Source organism: Myotis lucifugus, unplaced genomic scaffold, assembly GCF_000147115.1.
Source record: "Myotis lucifugus unplaced genomic scaffold, Myoluc2.0 scaffold_420, whole genome shotgun sequence".
Taxonomy (NCBI): domain Eukaryota; kingdom Metazoa; phylum Chordata; class Mammalia; order Chiroptera; family Vespertilionidae; genus Myotis; species Myotis lucifugus.
In genome coordinates this window covers 822,630-828,851 of record NW_005871468.1, presented here as the reverse complement: position 1 = coordinate 828,851, position 6,222 = coordinate 822,630, and positions in this window count along the sequence as shown.

The window sequence follows — 6,222 nt, the reverse complement described above, 5'->3', positions numbered from 1 at the left end:
TATAAACCCTATAGTTAACCCTCTGATTACCCCCTGAAGGACTTAGGGAAGAATATTCATGTCATGATCCAGACCACCTGACATCCATTATCCAGAACACCAGGGATCTGGAAAATTATCATTTTAGACCAATCCAGAAGTTAAGAATGTAGGACTGATTCTCCTTAAGAATGAACTTTTCACTATAAGAACTCCAAGCTTTTCTTTCTTCTTCAGAGCACTCTGGGTTTTGCCTAGTTGTGTTTCTGGTTCGAAAACAGTAAGACCCCTGAATAAATATCATTTCAATTCTAGCCAAATGCTCCTGATTCATTTACACTCAGTTGCCATAGGATACAGGGATGGATTTGAAAATGTGTAAGGAATGTTTATAGGTGCTTTTATAAAAATGTGTACAGGATACACTGAGGGATTTTTTTTTTTTTTAATTCAGGAGGCCATGAGAAGGAAGAGGAAGGGAATCGATTTGTACCGTGTCAACCATTGCGCTAGGCATTATAGACATCCTTACACACTTTGCTAGGCACTTTACTATCTTCATGCATTGGCTTGGTACCTTACTCACTCCCTTAATCCTCGCAGCAGCAATCACCACGATCTGACCAGGTCTTTCCAGCCTGCTGTCCCCTTCCTAGACCAAGTCACCGTCATCTCTCATCTGGACTGTTGGACAGCGGCCTCTTAACTGGTCTCTGCTGGCCTCACTTCTCTCCGTTCTCCACATTATGACCAGAGTGATTCTTCTAAAACGCAAACCTGGTCATGCTACTCTGCAAATTAAAACTCTTCCACTGTTCCCCACTGTCGTCTGGATAAAATCTAAATTCTGCCTCCTGGTGAATACATACATCTGGCCCTGCGGACCGCCTTCAGGCCCCTCACCCTCCTCCATGCTTGCTCTCTCTGCTCTCTTGCTCTCAACCTTCTGGCTACTCTGAATTTCTTTCTGCTCTTCATTCTCCCTTCTATATCGTGTTTTTTTCTGAAAGATTTTTCCTCCTGTTTGTCTGGTTAATGTCTTATTCTTCAGATTATATTTTCAAGATAACTTTTCCTAAGAAGACTTTCCGGAACCCCCTCCCACTCCTGCCACATTCCAGGTTAAGGGTTCCTCTTATATGTCCCTGGATCTTGCTGTCCTTCCCATAATGTAGTACTTACCATACTGTATTGCATTCGCTCAACCTTCTTGGATCAGAGGTCTTTATGAGAATCTGCTAAAAGCTGTAGATCTTCCAGAAAAAGAGTGCACAATGAATCTTGCATACAGTTTCAGAGGTTTTATAGAACCTATAGAGCCCTTTAGGTTTCCATGGACTCAATTTTAAAAAACCCTGCTTTATTTTAATTATCTGCACATTTCCTTATATTTCTTTTTTTAAAATATTTTTTATTGATTTTTTACAGAGAGGAAGGAAGAGAGATAGAGAGTTAGAAACATCGATCAGCTGCCTCCTGCACACCCCCTACTGGGGATGTGCCCACAACTAAGGTACATGCCCTTGACCGGAATTGAACCTGGGACCCTTCAGTACAGAGGCTGACGCTCTATCCACCAAGCCAAACCGGCTAGGGCTTCCTTATATTTCTTGCTAGCCTATATGCATCTGAGGGTAGGGACCCTGCTGTGTTGGTATCAGTATTTTCTCAGCACCTGGCACAATCCCGGGATATAAAGGATACTCAATAGGCATATGCCGCAGTTATGGCTTATTCTAAGACATGAGGATGCAAGGAGTACCGCACCTTTATTTTTCTAGATCAAATTAAATCTGACTTAGTCTTATCCCATATGGTTGGCAAGAGGCTTACATTAGTAATTTTCAGGAACTTCTTCTCATAGCTGTTTCCCCAGAACTCCAGAGCTTACAGAGTCCAAGAAAATTCTGGAAGGTTCCATGTTTCTCAGCTCCTTGAGTCTCTGCTTTAACCATCACTCCTTCTATTTCGAGATTCCACAATTGAGCACTGACCCTTCTGTAGGTCCGGTACTATTGTCCTGGGTGAGCTGTGAGATGCTTATCACAGTCTGGGCCCCAAGGTCCTTCCACATCCGGGAATCATTTTGAAAGGAGGGGCCCTGTCTATACTTCTCTACGACACTCCAAACCCCTGCTCCTTCACCACTATCAGGGAAACGGCTCTTAGACTCAAAAATACTACCTTTCTTCTTATCTTTTTTGGATAATCTGACATGAAATCCCTCAACAGGCATGACAGGGACTGAAAACGAAAATAAATGCCTAAAAAGATGAGGCGAAGAATATCAACGAATAAAGCAAATGGGCTTTAAGAGACAATACGGCCCATCCAATGTGGCTCAGTGGCTGAGCGTTGACCTATGAACCATGAGGTCACGATTCGATTCCTGGTCAAGGCACATGGGTTGTGGGCTCATTCCCAGTGTGGGATGTGCAGGAGGCAGTGGATCAATGATTCTCTCTCATCATTGATGTTTCTATCTCTCGTTCCCTCTCCCTTCCTCTCTGAAATCAATTGAGAAAGAAAAAAAAAGACACCAGGAAATAGTGGCAACTGAGGTATACTGGAGAACATAGGCCTTGTTTAAAAAGGAGCAGCAATTAAGGCATCAACCAATTGTTGCTGAATTTGCAGATCTTCTGATTTTTCAAGGGAGCCGGAATTCGGGAATTTATGTGATAGCTTTTTTCTTTATCTAAAAATGTACATTATCAAGGTATATTTTGTGAATCGTGTAATTCACAGTATAAAATCCAATAATTTCTAAAGTAAGTTTACCAAGTTGTGCCACCATTACCATAAATGGCTTTAGAATATTTTCCTCATCTCAATAAGATACCTCATGTATATTTACTGTTAATTCCTCTGCTTCCCTCCTCTCCAGGCAACTACTATCCCCCTTTCTGTCTCTTTCGCATAGACTTTATGGACATTTCATATAAAAGAAATATGTGGTCTTTTATGAGTGACTTCTTTGGCTGAGCACTATGTTTTCAAGGTTTGTCCATGTTTTTGCACTTATCTGCAGTTCATTCCTTTTTATTGCTGAATAGTATTCCATGGTGTGGAGGTAGCACGTTTTATCTATCCGTTCACCAGCTGATGGCCATTCTTTTTGCTATTATGAATAATGCTCCTATGAATATTTGTGTGCAAGTCTTTGTGTCCATATATGTTTTCCTTTTTGTTTGATTTTTGGTAGATACCTCTGGGTAGAATTGCGGATTACATGGTAAATTTGTTTAACTTTTTAAGAAACTGGCAAACTATTTTCCAGAGAGGCTGTACCATTTTTTTAAATATATTTTTATTTATTTCAGAGAGGAAGGGCATGTGACCTTGACCTAAACCAAACCCGGGACCCTTCAGTCCGTAGGCCGACGCTCTATCCACTGAGCCAAACGGGCTAGGGCTATACCATTTTAAATTCCCACCAGAAATGACTGAGGGTTCCCGTTTATTCTGTTCATCAGATTATTCATTTGCTATAGTCTGTCTTTTTTCTTGTTGATAGATGTGTATTTGTTGTTCATAGTTTGTATCTTTACCATTTTCTTCTTCTTCCTCTTCTTAAAGGATACCTTTCAGCATTTCATATAATACTGGTTTAGTGGTGATGAACTCCTTTAGTTTTTCTTTTCTGGGAAGCTCTTTATCTGACCTTCAGTTCTGAATGATAGCTTTGCTGGATAAAGTAATCTTGGTTGTAGGTTCTTGGTATTCATCACTTTGAATATTTCTTGCCACTCCCTTCTGGCCTGCAAAGTTTCTGTTGAGAAATCAGCTGACAGTCGTATGGGTACTCCCTTGTAGGTAACTGACTGTCTTTCTCTTGCTGCTTTTAAGATTCTCTCTTTGTCTTTTGCTCTTGGCATTTTAATTATGATGTGTCTTGGTGTGGTACTCTTTGGATTCCTTTTGTTTGGGGTTCTCTGCGCTTCCTGGGCTTGTAAGTCTATTTCTTTCACCAGGTAGGGGAAGTTTTCTGTCATTATTTTTTCAAATAGGTTTTCAATATCTTGCTCTCTCTCTTCTTCTGGCACCCCAATAATTCGGATGTTGGTAGGCTTTATAGTTTGTCTTTTTTAATTATAGTCATTCTACTGGGTGTGAAGTGGTGTCTCATGGTTTTGATTTGTGTTTCTCCAATGGCTAATGATTTTGGATAGATCTTGATTCTTAAATGTTGGAATTCATTCAGATTTTTAAAATGCTCCATATCGGCCCTGTACAGATGGAACAAACCTGTTTAGAACAAAACCTGTTCACAGGCAGGACCTGACCTAAATTCTGAAAAACAATGGTCTGTGAACTGTTCCTTTTAGGGGTAAAAGCAGCCGAGACTGCCAGCAAAAATTACTATAGGGAGAGGGGAAAATTTTCTCACTCTTTTGTAATGAACTCGTGGACTAGAAAAAAAGACAATTTTTAATCTACATATTCATAGTGCCACTTTTTCCTCCAGTAAATCATCCTGTTACACAGGCATTGAACTAGTCCTTTATGTATACATTTGTGTCCCTTTTTCAGAGATGAGGTTAAGAAATTTGTCAAAGGTTAAAGACCAAGAAAGTGTCAGGGATAGATTAAAGCCAGGCCTATCTAGTTTTACATTCTAGTTTTTCCACATCAAAATGGCAACAGATTCTGGGATGGAGCTACATGGAGTGAGACTGGAGTCAGAGGAGTCTGGCTGGACTGATGACAGAGGTGGAGGGAGACATGATGTAGGAGCAAGGAGCCAAAGAAGTTTCAAGACAAAGGAAGTTGGGAATAGAGGGTTTGGGGGTGGTAGGATGTAGTGGAAGTGGGAAGAAATAAGGTTTTGGACTAGTTGCTTTTGCAGTTTCCCTCCCATCTAGGGAGAGATGTCTAGTAGAGAGTTGGATGTAGGGCTGAAGTGCTGGAGAGATGCCAGGGCTAGTGATACATTTGGGGACATTCTCTTTATTATTGACTTCTCATCCAGCCTACCATCTTTATGATGTTTAATTCTGGTGAGCTTCCTGCCCTCCTCTTCTGATGGTCCACTGAGTTTGTTTTAAAAATTATGAAAACCCACAGACGTGGTGGCTAATGGGGCTGTATTTGTACATAGATGCTCTAAGCACGGGACACCGCGTTCAGAAATGACTTTGGTGGCTCACAAAGCCGAGCTTCACGCCTGCGAGACAGAGTCTTTGGTCTTCTTTAAGAAATGTTTTTAAACTTATTTAAAAACACCATTCACATATTTTGTACCGTTCACTCATACTCCATTGCAGGCTGCACTAAGGACAGACCTCTTGATGGAGCCAAGTCACAAGACACCTGGACAAGGGGCAGCTCACCCAGCAGGCAGGCGGGGGAGGGGGTCCAGATGCGCTCGGACAAAGGACAATACAGGACCTGATTCGGATTTCCCCAGGAAGGACTCTGCACTTGGCTGCCCTGGAACCTTCTCTGAATTCCACCAACCCGCCCTTATCTTTTCCTGCCTTGTTTTGTTTATTGCTTTATTCCTTTTTTTTTTTTTTTTTTTTTTTTTTTACTAGACTGGAAGTTTCCTAGGCTTAGCCACTTATATCACATCACCCGTATTAAAATGCACCCATATCCAACATGAAGTAACTATCTCTTGCTGTAATTTTTTTGTGAAGAACCTTGATAATTTTGTTCTTGTTAAAGTAAGTCATTCACTTTATTTTTTCGACTTAAGCTTTATTCTATTTGTATGTAAGCATTTGAGTCGTGTTAAGTGGACTAAATTCTGCAGACATTCCATGAAATGGCTATTAACTTTGATTTTTTCCAGTTTCCTCATTTTGGAGCCATTTTCTTTTTTCAGGTCTCAGGCCTCGGGTTTCTAAGGCTTTTGGAAAGCTGATCAGCCCGAAGGTGATGTAACAGCCCAGCAGCACCTCCTCACAGCCCCCTCTCACGTAGGAAATTCCATTTGGTGAAAGACGTACGAATGAATGAGCTGAACGAAGTCCTTTCCCCAAGTGTCCTCTCCAAGGCCGGCTGGTTTCACCTTCAGGAACCCAAGCCCAGCCTGGAGGCAGGGTAGGAAGCCCCCTTCCCCTCGCACACACCAGAGCTGCGGCAGCGAAGGAAGCCGTCCCCGCGTCGGCCCCTCAAACAGACCCCGGGTAGGGTTGAACCGGGGGATCCCACGGCGACCACAGTGGCCCCATCCGCCAGAACGCACTCCCCCAACCCCCCGTTCCCTACGAGTATTTTTTTTTTTTTTTTTTTTCG